Raw genomic sequence first — 14,139 nt, 5'->3', positions numbered from 1 at the left:
ATACACTGTCAGATGTAATTGGAAATTGAGGGTGAATACAAAAATGAGAAAACCTGAAGAATGTCTTTTATACGTAGATTGTTGCATTAAATATCATGTAATGTAGAATGATTTTTTTTATTTTGGTTTGGATGTTGGAAGCAGCTTGCCCGCCTAGTAAATATCAATGTATGGGGATTGAATGTTAGTTGTATATGTAGGCTGTTAGATGAATATTCCTAATGCAGTAGGTTGTATCCCAGACTTAGGTTTAAATTGTGTAACATACTCTTTAATGTAGGCCAGACATGTAAACTATCCACTATTAGTATAGTTCTTTCCCCTTTTGCTAGTTTGTCACATATAAATTGATAAAGAACAAAGAATCAGTTCTAGGCCTCCACCCCAGGAAGGCCGAGCCCAAATCGAAAATCAGCTAGGCCTGTATCGGAAAAACAGGGCCCAAGTCGGGCCATCTCGCATGAGCTGGGTTTGGGCCCATAATTTGCGAGTAGTTGTCCATAAATGCAGTCACGTTTTATTATTCTGTAGTAGCACTTTAAATCCGGTTTTATAATCAACTAAGGCTATTTACTGCTTTCAATTGATAGAGACAACCACGACGAGAAACATAGTTGCTATAGGATATCCCTTAAAAATAACAACGAGATGAGCCTCGATAAAAATAAACAAAACGCAGATACGGGGCCCTTGTTAAATGCATATTAGTGAAGCATTTAGTTTCCAGGACGGGTTGTTTAGCAAATCTCAAAACTCTCCTAAAAATAACAATGCGTTAGACTCTTTAGGACGCGCCTTAATAAATCTCACCTTCTTAAACTCGGGTGCGCATTTATGTGACCCAAATCCAATTCTCAACGGAGTCGAAATGTGTTTCTAATCACGGGTACATTGATTGAGACGTGGTTCGAGATGCGTGTCCATGACGTTGCAAATTCATTTTTTTAAAAAAAAAATAAGAATGAGATGAGCCTCGCCAAATAAAAATGCAAATTGCGGGGCCCTCAGTAAATATTTGTTTTAAAAAATTGTTTAGACTTCGGGATGGACCGTTTAGTAAAATTCCACGGTCCTACCCAAAATAAATACGCTAGTCGCTTTAGGCGCGCCTTTAATAATTTAATTTCCTTAAAATCGGGTGCACATTGATGTGACCCAAATCCAAATCTCAACGGAGTCAAAGTGTGTCGACGACCGCGAGTACATTGATTGTAACGCGGTTCGAGATACATTTTTACAACGTTGCAATTCTTGATAAAAACAGTAAATGATAAAAGCGGTTAAAAGTTAAATTTTGCACATAAGTTCACACTTGTATAAAATCAGATAATCAAGCCGAATATAACAGTTGAGCGACCGTGCTAGAACCACGGAACTCGGGAATGCCTAACACCTTCTCCCGGGTTAACAGAATTCCTTATCCGGATTTCTGGTACGCAGACTGTAATATGGAGTCATTCTTTTCCTCGATTCGGGATTAAAATTGGTGACTCGGGACACCCTAAATCTCCCAAGTGGCGACTCTGAAATAATTAAACTAATCTCGTTTCGATTGTCCTTTAAATTGGAAAAAACTCCCCTGCGCCTCTCGGGCGCGGAAAAAGGAGGTGTGACAGCTCTGGCGACTCTGCTGGGGACCAGACCCAGAACCACTAGTTCAGGGTTAAGAATTCGAGCTTAGAATAATTGTTATTATTTGGCTTTATTTATTATCTGATTTTATTATTATTTGTCTTAGCCTAAATGTGCAAAATGCTACTTTTACCGCTTTGATATTATTTGAACTGTATATAAACTGTGCCGAAACCCTTCTCTTCTTACCTCTGGGGATGTGCTTACTGGTTGAGACTCCCTATTCTGTTAGTGTCGTACCCTAAATAAAAGAGGCTCGGAAAGTTTCTAAGCCGGCTGGCCTTTTGGTTCCCGGAAAGGAGCTCCTTCCTCAACTCGAGTTGTCCGCTCGGGTACACTGTCTAGAACACCGACCCAGGTTTTGAACATAGAATAACGTGACTTCATGCCGGATCCCTAGTAGGAACGCTTATTTGCATCATGTTGCATATGACTTAGGGGACTCAACACAGGGGTTGGGTCCGTCTAGGACTAGCAACCTGATATGAAAAGACCATTCTGATGCATCCTATTGTTGTCCGTGCATTTATTTGTCTCATGCCCGCATGCTGACCGGTGTTTGAATATTTGGAATATTGTGGAAAAAAAAAGAGTGAAATAACGGTTAGGAATTGATCGTTTATTGTTGAAAAAAAAGAAAAAAAACAAATACTGTCAAAACTCTGCCAAAAAAGTCGTTGTTCTGTTTTTCAAAAAAGAAAAAAAAAATATAAATAAAATATCAATAGAAATATAGAGTTTGTCTTGTTTTTAAAATGGTTTTTTATGAAAATAATAATAAAAAGAGTCTTGTGTTGTCTTTACTTTTATTATTTGTTGCAAATATATGTATATATATATATATATATATATATATATATATATATGAAAAATTCAAAAGTTTTGCTTTACTTCAAAATGTATATATATATCTTTATTTGTGGCAAAAGTATTTGTCTTGCTAAAGGTCTAGAAAAGTCCTTTCAGGCTCCCAGTTTTCGAAACAAAAATCCAAAATATTTTCCGTTATTGACTTCTTTAGAAAGTTTTTATATATATATATACGAAAATTCAAAATTCACAAAAAATCGCATATATTTTGTTTTTATCAGGATAAGTGTCGTTTGTTAAAATCTTATTAATAAATGTGCAGAATGAGCACGATTCCGAATGAACCCTTTTCAATCATGAATAAAATCCCCCTCCAATTGCGGCTCTGGTGGAATGATTTGGGCAAAGAAGGGCATGACGAAATCAAGAAGTATCTGAAAGGCCTCACGAGTTTGTTGGATATCAGGCCACGAGGAGATATCATAAGGGCACTAGTCCCCCACTGGGATCCTGCGCACAATGTCTTCCGTTTCTCAGATTTTGAACTTACCCCAACTTTAGAAGAAATAGCAGGGTATATCGGCAGCGCTGAGACTCCTTTGAGGCACAAATATCTGATTGCTCCAAGAGCTGTAGCAATACACCGGTTCCTGGATTCCTTAAAGATAGTCAGAACAATCCATAACCCTGACTTGGCAAAAGGTTTTTGCAGCATGAGTTTCATATATCAAAGATATGGTCACATAGGAGGATTCGACAAGCCAGAAAACCAGTTGTGCAGCAAAGGTAATCGCCAAAAGTGGGAAGAACATAGACAGATTGCTTTCATGATAGCTTTCTTAGGACTACTAGTATTCCCAAGAAAAGACGGGAATATTGACATAAAGATAGCAGGGGTCGTCAGTACGTTGCTCACACAGAGTGATAGTACGTTGGCGCCCATGATAGTATCTGATATATTCCGGGCACTCACTTCTTGCAAAGCCGGAGGAAGCTTTTTCGAGGGTTGCAATTTGTTGTTGCAAATGTGGATGACCGAACACCTATGTCACCGAGCCCAGTTTCTGAGCCATGGATCCGCTGGAAAGACCTGCATAGAGGAGTTCTATACCAGAGTTAATGAAACCTACCTACCAGAAGGAGTCACAGCATGGACCTCATATTTCCATACCCTCAACGCCAGTCAAATACAGTGGGCGCTAGGATGGTTACCGATCGACGAAGTCATATACATGCCAGCAGCCAGGCCCCATTTTCTCTTAATGGGACTTAAGAGCATTCAACCATACGCGCCGCATCGGGTTTTAAGGCAACTTGGGAGGTATCAGATAGTGCCGAAAGACGAGGATCTGAGCATCCAGGTAATCCAGATCAGTCCCGACGGCCAGTTTCCTAAAGCAAGGGTTCGTCAAATTTGGAGCCAATGTCAATACTTAGAAGCAAATACTTGTGTAATGAATCGGGCAAAAGGGGAAGTTTCGCCCGGGTATCAGGCCTGGTACAAAGGGGAGACATCATCTGGAAGACCGACCAAAAGACCTCACCTGCAAGAATTTGCCAAATCTTCACAAGAACAGTGGGGCTGGTTGGCCAAAGAGCAGGAATATCTTGTCAAAGCAGGCAAACTGAAGCAACAAGTTCAGGATATGAGATTTGAGTGCCAATTACAGTCTGCCGCCCACGAGGGAGAAAAGAGCAGGTTAATCAGAGAAGGCGAGATCCTCAAAGCTCAGATCCGGAGAATGAAAAAAGAGGCTAATAGCCAACTGAGAAGCCGGGCAGATAAAAGATTGATAGCAGGGTTAAAGGATCAGATTGCGGAATGCCGGGAAGATTTGGAAAAGGCCAGGGACAGCACAGCAAAATTGCGAACCAAGTGGGCAAAGGGTGCGATAGCTCGGAGGCAGCGCCTGCAACGAGTCATAAGGGATTATGAACTGAGCATCGGGACATTAAGGGAAACGAATGCCTCTCTTCAAGAGAGGATCTTCAAGCAAACACGAGATGCCCAAGCCGATAGAAAGGCAATGTTACGAGGCAATGACCAGAATGGAAAGGCAGATGGAGATGTTCCAAGACCGGCTTGCCAGCAATGCACAAACACTAGGATTGAAGAACCGACAGATAAGGCAGTTGTTCGCGGAAAGGGACAACATTCGGGGAAAGATCGACGAGATCGGGCATTACATCTACATGAGATGCCTGGCATGCGAGCAAAAGCCTCGAAAGACCCTCCTTGTTTCCATCATGGGTTGCGTCCACCGAATCATGAATGAGCTGAAAAACCTGCAGAGGGACCTCACACCTAGGGCCGCGGAAAGGCCGAATGATGCCTCGCGGGTCCCTAAGTTGGAAAATTAATCTTTGGTTGAGTCCTGTTTATTTGGCTTTGTCGCTTTTCCATATGTTGTTTTCCTTTCTTTTAGTCAAAACGGGTTAAGAACTGTGGAGTCTGTACGATTGCTATTTCTCGCTTGATGTAATTTGTAATAGCAAAATTTTGAGAATGAATTTAATGATTTCACAAGAATTGTGTGTTTCTTTACTTTGAGGCAGAACTACGCCTGGTCTGATTCACGCGGGGACGTGATACGTAGGCAATCCCCATAAGATTCGACCGCTTTTAATAAATAAAGAAAAAATGTAAATAAAATAAAACGCGGGGTTTCGCAAAATACTTTAAAAAGAGACGAATGAACAAACCGGGATGACGCATGTGGTTTGAAGCAAAGCATGTAGAAACGGTTAACTGCCTAGGTGCATTGCATCCTCTATGTGTTATGATCAAATCTGTTAAGCTCTAACACTAACAAAGTTTGTTGTTGTCTGATACCAGACAGTTAGTTGTTAAAGAATTCTGGCAACACATTCATACCAAACCAGATCCAAAGGACCGGTAGCAACAAGCATGACTACTTCAGAGAATAGTAATGAGGAAGAAAGGCCGATGAGCCAGTTGCTAAAAGAGGCAATGGAAAAGATTGAAAGGATGAGACTAGAGATGCATGCAATGCAGCTAGCCCTGGCCAAAACGCAAAAGAGCCCTGAGACACTAGGACACGTGCCGGAGTACCCTCACTCTGGCCCTTCCACAAGCCGCCCAAATCCCCTCTATCATCAAGAAAGAAGCCCTCATGATTCCCAAGCTCCACCACCCCATCAACCTCTCCCAACACCCAATATTCCCATTTTTGTGGGACCTGCATCAGCCCCTTTGCAGCGAACGACCAGTGAGCCATTGTTTCAGGCTCACGATACACAATACTATCCCCCTGAGCCTACATTCCACGCACCGGAACCACAGGCTTACAATCCCCATTTGGAAGTACCGGCAGAGGTTGAGAAGCCGGTTAAGGCCCCTGAACAGGATGAAGTGTTAAGAAAGTTCAAAAGCCTGGAGCAATCCTTCAGGAACTTGCACGGGCTGGGCAATCAAGTCAGCGTGGCATACAAAGATCTGTGCCCTTTCCCAGATGTCCAACTCCCGGCTGGGTTCAAGATGCCCAAGTTTGATTTATATGAAGGGCACGGTGATCCCATGGCACATTTGCGGGGATTCTGTAGCAAAATGAGAGGGGCAGGAGGCAAGGATAAGCTTTTGATAGCTTATTTCGGCCAAAGTCTGAGTGGATCTGCACTGGAATGGTATACCAGGCAAGATTTCAGCAGGTGGTACACGTGGGATGATCTGGCGCAGGCTTTTACAGGTCATTTCCAGTACAACCTGGAGATAGTCCCTGACCGTCTCACGTTATTGAGAACTGGGAAGAAACCCGGGGAAAGTTTTCGCGAGTTCGGGTTCCGCTGGAGAGAACAAGCAGCTAGGGTCGATCCTCCCATGAGAGAGGGAGAGATGGTAGACTATTTTTTGCAGACATTGGATCCAACCTACTTTGGTCACTTGGTGACAACGGTTGGAAAATCTTTCAACGAGGTGGTCAAAATAGGGGTCATGATAGAAGAAGGTTTGAGGTCGGAAAAGATCTTAAACTATTCGGCACTTAAGGCCACAACCCAGGCTATTCAAAGCGGCACGGGAGGTGCGCTAAGAAGAAAGAAAGAAGAGGTTGCCACGATCGAGGCAAGCAGTTGGTCCAGGGCTGGCAGGCCGCACTACAACCAACCCAGGCCTCACAGGTCAAACTACCCATACAACCCACCACAAAATTTCTATCCACCTCGAGAACCACATTGTTCCGTACACCAAGCCCAGGTATACACTCAGCCTCTGGTTCGCCCACAATGGCGTGCACCGGATCCCCAGAACATATATGCACCACCACAAAACACTTACCCTCCACCAAGGGCATATAGAAATCCTTCAGGGGCAGGTTTCCGGGGAAATCCAGATGCCAGAAATGACAGGTTGCGGAAGCAAAGAACCTTCACCGAACTGGGAGAAACCTACACCACTATGTTCCACAAGCTGCGACAATTGGGTTTGGTTAGTCCTGTCCATACTCGGGAACCAAATCCCCCGCCTCAGAATTTGGATCGTTCAATCAGTTGTGAATACTGTTCAGGGATGCTCGGGCACGATACCGAGAAGTGCTGGAAGTTAAGGCATGCCATACAGGATCTTATTGACACCAATAAGATCGAGGTCCAGACACCGGAGGCTCCTAACATCAACCAAAACCCACTGCCAGTGCACCACGAAACTCACATGATTGAGTTGGTGTGTGAGGGAGGAGAATTAAGAAAACCCTCACAAACAGTGATGATGATCCAAGCTGCCCCAAAAGAAGTCTTAACCAGTGGAGGAACAAATGTACAGTCGCAGGGAGAAGGCGTCAAGCCGGTAGTAATATGGGGGAAGAGCCCGTCCGTCATCGCAAGCAAACCCGAGCCAAGCAAGTTGGTAATACCAGGGATCCTGCCCACACTGGCAGTCATGTTGAAAGGGGTATGTGGAGAACGGGTGACCATAAAGCCGGTGGTCCAACTGCCAATGCTTGACAGCAGAGCTGTGCCCTGGAAATATGAAAAAGCAGTGGTGACGTACCAAGGAAAACAGGTGGAAGAAGTCAGTTGTGAAGCGCAAGGGCTGACTCGATCAGGTCGATGTTTTGCTCCGGTGGAGTTAAGAAAAACCAACCCAGTGGCAACCAAGAAGCCAGTGTCAGAAGAAGAGGCTGAAGACTTCCTGAGGAAGATGAAAGTACAAGACTATTCTGTGGTTGAGCAGCTGAGAAAAACACCTGCCCAGATCTCACTATTGTCATTACTCCTCCATTCCGAGGAACATCATCGGGCCCTGTTAAAGATATTGAACGAGGCCCATGTACCCAGTGAGATTTCTGTAAACCACCTGGAAACCATCGCCAACAAGATTTTCGAGGTGAACAGGGTAACATTCTCAGATGATGACCTGCCGGTGGAAGGTACGGAGCATAACAAAGCTCTATACCTAGCTGTCAAATGTGAAGACTCGGTGGTAACTCGTGTATTGGTGGATAACGGCTCAAGCGCCAATATTTGTCCATTATCCACCTTGGACCAGTTAAAGATTGACCGTGGAAGAATCCGGGAGAATAGCATCTGTGTCCGGGGGTTTGACGGAAACGGAACCGCCACTGTGGGGGATGTTGTACTTGAATTAACCATTGGTCCGGTCCTATTTACCATGGAATTCCAGGTGTTGGACGCCACAGTATCTTACAACTTGCTGTTAGGACGACCTTGGATTCATGCAGCTAAAGCGGTGCCTTCCACCCTACATCAGACAGTGAAGTTCGAGTGGGAAAGACAAGAGGTCGTGTTGCACGGCGAGGATACAACATGCACCATGGGCGGAACCATTGTGCCTTTCATAGAGACCACTGATGACAAGGGTCCCTGGGTCTACCAGATTCTCGATACAGGGTCGGCCAACAAAATTTCTGAAGGAGAAATCATCCCGCACCCTAGGGTGACTGCCGCAACAGTCATGATGGTATCAGAAATGCTGGGTAATGGGTTTGTGCCGGGAAAAGGCCTGGGAGTTGAACTTCAAGGGATAATCCAACCTGTCTCCCTTCCTAAGAATCTGGAAACTTTCGGGTTGGGGTTCAAACCAACCGCAGCAGACAGGAAGCAAGCGCGAAAAATGAAGAAGAGAGTCTGGTCTCTGCCTAAACCAGTGCCACGCCTCTCAAGGTCTTTTGTTAAAGCTAGTGCCAAGGGTCAGCGATCCCAAAGATTCGAGGACCTTTGATCGGCATAAGTGAAGACCTGAATCAGAGTTTTGAGAGACTATTCGCGGATGTCAGTATGGTGGAAGCTGGAGAGGGTTCCAGCAGAGCAGAGATACAATTCGTGGGGCCTGAGGCCAAGACCAACAATTGGACGGTTACTCCTCTTCCTGTCCGAGGGGAGTCTTGGTAGTAGGCTCTGATTAATGTTTTGTTTGTTTGTTTGTTTGATCGGATTATTCAAGGGTGTAATCCCAATTTTACTTTCGTTTTGTAAAAGTGTGAACCCTTTTTATCCTGCAAATTTAATAAAGTTCTTTTCTTTTGTCCCATTTTAATTTCTTGTTTTGTTCTTTTTCTTTCTGAACAGTTCTCTTTTTACTGGTCCTAATGACATGGCATGCACAACGGATCTTCGACCTAGTCTAATAAATCAATCTGAATCTGACTCAATGATGCAAGAGGTCGTTTGTGATAATGAATCTGAATGTGACGAAGGGGAAGCCTTCGAAGAAATAAACCGAGAACTGTGCCAATTTGAAGAGAAACCCAAGCCTAACCTAAATGACACTGAGGCTGTGAATCTAGGAGACGCTGATAACATCCAAGAGACCAAAATTAGCATCCACATTGAGCCGAATGTCAAAGCAGAATTGATCGAAACTCTCAGGGAATTCAAAGATGTTTTTGCATGGTCATATGATGATATGCCTGGATTGAGCACCAATTTAGTGGTTCACAAACTACCCACTGACCCGGCATACCCTCCGGTCAAGCAAAAACTAAGGAAATTTAAAACAGAAATGAGTGTAAAAATCAAAGAAGAAGTGATCAAGCAGTTGCAATCGAAGGTCATTCGGGTCACTCGATATCCCGAGTGGTTGGCCAATGTGGTACCAGTCCCAAAAAAGGATGGAAAAATTAGGGTGTGCGTTGATTACCGCAACCTCAACAAAGCAAGTCCCAATGACAATTTTCCGCTACCCAACATTCATATCCTGATCGACAATTGCGCTGAGCGCGAGATCGGATCCTTTGTGGATTGTTATGCGGGTTATCATCAGATCCTAATGGACGAGGAGGATGCTAAGAAGACAGCGTTCATTACGCCATGGGGAACCTATTGCTATCGGGTAATGCCGTTCGGGTTAAAGAACGCTGGGGCAACATACATGCGAGCAATGACTGCGCTGTTTCATGACTTGATACACAAGGAAATTGAGGTGTACGTCGATGATGTGATCATCAAATCTTGGCGTCAGGAGGACCATGTGGCAGACCTAAGGAGATTTTTCCAAAGACTCCGGAGGTATGATATCAAGCTTAACCCGGCCAAATGCGCATTCGGGGTTCCATCAGGAAAGTTGCTAGGATTCATCGTCAGTCGACGGGGGATTGAGTTAGACCCATCCAAAATTGAATCCATCCGAGACTTGCCACCGCCAAGGAACAAAACAGAGGTAATGAGTTTGCTGGGTAGACTCAATTACATCAGCAGGTTCATCGCTCAACTCACAGCAACTTGTGAGCCCATATTTCGGCTACTGAGAAAGGATGCTGCAGTAGGTTGGACGGCAGAGTGTCAGGAGGCTTTCGACCAAATCAAAGGGTATCTGTCTAATCCACCCGTATTGGTCCCGCCTAAGCCCGGGAAGCCCCTAATTCTTTACCTGACGGTCTTGGAAAATTCATTTGGTTGTGTATTGGGGCAACATGACGACACAGGAAGGAAGGAGCAGGCCATCTACTATCTTAGCAAGAAATTCACAGTGCATGAGGTCAAGTACACTCAACTCGAGAAAACGTGTTGCGCCCTAACTTGGGTAGCTCAGAAATTGAAGCACTACCTGTCTTCGTATACTACTTATCTCATATCCCGTTTGGACCCGTTGAAGTATATCTTTCAGAAACCTATGTCCACGGGAAGGTTAGCAAAACGGCAAATTCTGCTCACAGAATTTGATATCATCTACGTAACGAGGACGGCCATGAAAGCCCAGGCACTGGCAGACCATTTGGCAGAGAATCCCGTTGATGAAAAATACGAGCCCTTAAGAACGTATTTTCCTGACGAAGAGGTGATGCATACGAATGAGTTGGAATTACCTGAGGAACCGGGTTGGAAGCTTTTCTTCGATGGAGCTGCGAACGCAAAAGGGGTTGGAATAGGAGCAGTACTCATTTCTGAAACAGGACGGCATTATCCTGTTACGGCTCAACTGCGCTTCTATTGCACCAACAATATGGCCGAATATGAGGCTTGCATTCTGGGTCTGCGCCTGGCTGCCGACATGGATGTCCAAGACGTCTTGGTCTTGGGAGACTCGGACCTCTTGGTACATCAAATTCAGGGTGAATGGGAAACACGAGATCTAAAGCTCATACCATACCGACAATGCTTGCATGATCTGAGCAAGCAATTTCGATCGGTGAAGTTCAAACACATCCCGAGAGTTCACAATGAGGTTGCGGATGCCTTGGCCACCTTGGCATCAATGCTGCACCACCCTGACAAAATGTATGTTGATCCTCTACACATCCAGGTCCGTGATCAGCACGCCTACTGCAATGCCATAGAAGAAGAAGCGGATGGCGAACCCTGGTTTCGTGATATCAAGGAATACCTCAGGATGGGGATATATCCAGAACATACCTCTGGAGACCAAAAAAGAGTCCTCCGGCGTTTGTCGAATGGTTTCTTCCTCAGTGGGGGAATATTGTACAAAAGAACCCCGGATCTGGGATTGTTGAGATGCATAGACGCCAGGCAGGCAACAACGGTTATGGCAGAAGTACATGCTGGAGTTTGTGGGCCACACATGAGTGGATATGTATTGGCAAGAAAAATCCTTCGAACAGGGTGTTATTGGCTCACCATGGAACACGACTGTATCACTTTCGTGAGGAAATGCCATCAGTGCCAGATACATGGAGACTTGATTCACTCTCCGCCAACAGAGTTACATACGATGTCAGCACCCTGGCCGTTTGTGGCATGGGGCATGGATGTCATTGGGCCCGTCGAGCCAGCAGCGTCCAACGGTCATAGGTTCATTCTAGTGACCATTGATTACTTCACCAAATGGGTTGAGGCTAAAACCTTCAAATCAGTAACCAAGAAGGCAGTGGTGGACTTTGTTCACTCCCATATCATCTGCAGATTTGGGATCCCAAAAGTGATCATCACGGATAACGGTGCGAATCTTAATAGTAGCTTGATGAAAGAGGTATGCCAACAATTCAAGATTATACACCGCAATTCCACCCCATATCGTCCCAAGGCGAATGGAGCAGTCGAAGCAGCCAATAAGAATATCAAGAAGATACTGCGAAAAATGGTGGAAGGGTCCAGACAATGGCACGAGAAATTACCCTTTGCCTTGTTGGGTTACCGCACTACCGTCCGGACTTCCATAGGCACAACTCCTTATTTGTTGGTGTATGGAACTGAGGCCGTGATACCAGCGGAGGTCGAAATTCCGTCCCTCCGAATTGTCGCTGAAGCCGGGATTGATGATGATGAATGGGTCAAAGCTCGATTGGAACAGTTGAGCCTGATAGATGAGAAAAGATTGGCAGCAGTGTGCCATGGTCAGCTGTACCAGAAGAGAATGGCAAGAGCGTATAATAAGAAGGTACGACCCAGGAAGTTTGATGTAGGGCAGCTGGTATTAAAGAAGATCCTCCCACATCAGGTCGAGGCAAAAGGCAAATTCGCCCCAAATTGGCAATGGCCTTATATCGTGACCCGAGTATTGTCCAACGATGCTTTGTGTTTGACAGATGTCGAAGGTAGATGTGTCGACATGGCTATCAATTCAGATGCAGTCAAGAGATATTATGCGTAACTTCTTCAATTATGGCAATTTTGGTTTATTTGTTTGTATTTGGCATTTATTGAATAATGAGATGACGGAGGCAATTCTTTCTTCTATCCAAACACTTTTAACCCTCGTTTCCCCCTTTGAGCCTTAAGCAAATTCTTTCAATACCCCTCTTTTGGAATCACTAATGGGAAAGATACGAAAAGAAAAAGAAAGAAAAGGAAAAGAAAATGAAAAGAAAGAAAAGAAAAATCAAGGAATATAAAACCGTGGGAACTACGTTTGACCTGATTCCTCAAAGAGGATACGTAGGCGCCTCACGGCTCGGTCATAGTATGCATCATAGTGAATATAGGATGCATAAGGTACATAGTGTGCATAATAAGCACAGCGTGCGTAACGCACATAGCGCAACATAAGTATAAAAAATAAATTCCCCAAGCGAGAGAACTGGGGCAGAGGTTATGTTTTAAATTCCAACAAAGGTTTGATTCCAAAAGTTGTAGCACATCACCCATCAAATTATTTTCATTTTTCATAGCCTTTCTTTAACTCCACACCAAAACCAACATCAACGTCCCAAAGACCTCCCGATCAATGTTCAAGAGATGCCAAGTCAGGCAAATAAGACCGAGAATAATACACCAATCCCCAGCAAAGAAGAGGATCGTAAGACTGGAAATGAATTGATAGTCGAAGGAATCTCCAGAAGAGAGGGTCGTATCTACAACGCCCCGATTCCTAGAAAGAAATAAAATGAGAGAGTCTCATCGGTGAAAACCTTCGCAGGCACCGAGAGGCGATGTAAGATGAGGGATATGAAATGAGAGAGTCTTATTGGTGAAAACCCTCACAGGCACCATAAGGCGCCGGGAGATGAGAGAAAAGAGAGAGTCTCATTAGTGAAAACCCCTCGAAGGGCACTATGAGGCGACGAGACAGATCAGCGAAACTACCACATTCGAAACGGAAGGAACACTCCTTTATCATCCCCAGCAAGTCAAACCATCGGGCAAATCAATTGATACAAATAGACTGGGTCAGGAATCTATGGTGCACGCCATGATCACAGGGACCAGTTGTGTCCTCCAGATAAGTTCTTTTGATTGTCTCCTCCCACAAAAAATATTGGTTCAGAAAGATTTTCTCCTTTCCATATCTTCTATTTCTTTTCCTAAAATGTGTCTTGAAAGGATTTTTTTTTTTTTAAAAAAAAGCTTACTACCAGGAACCAAAGGGGAATTCATCCAGTGCAGGATAATACAAACAGTCTTAAAGGCCGGTCCCGGGCAATGCAGTGATTGTGCCCGGAAATTTTGGAAGAAGTAAGCTCCAAAAGGGAGTGGTTTCGGGAGTTAGAAGCAGACTCCCACATCATATGTTTTAAAAGAAAGCAGAAAAGGGGATAAATTGAAAACCAATCCCCAGTAGGCTAGAGACCCCCAACAGGCAACTTTGCCCGCCAACCAATTATGGGGACAAAGAGCAAGAAAAGAGGAAGAGAGAAAAATTGCTCGCCAGAAAGGCACCCTCTACCACCACGATTAAAACTGACCAAATCCTTTTGTCTGTTGCAGGGGAACAGAGGATTGATGAGGGCAGCAAGATGCAACGCCATGGAAGTCACCAAAAACCGGGGCAGAAAATTTTCTGCCGATTGTCGCAAATTTTCTCGGAAGAACGGGGAAACAATTTCAATC

The sequence above is a fragment of the Nicotiana tabacum genome, chromosome 3 (assembly GCF_000715075.1).
Source record: "Nicotiana tabacum cultivar K326 chromosome 3, ASM71507v2, whole genome shotgun sequence".
Lineage (NCBI taxonomy): Eukaryota > Viridiplantae > Streptophyta > Magnoliopsida > Solanales > Solanaceae > Nicotiana > Nicotiana tabacum.
This window is presented reverse-complemented; position numbering follows the sequence as displayed.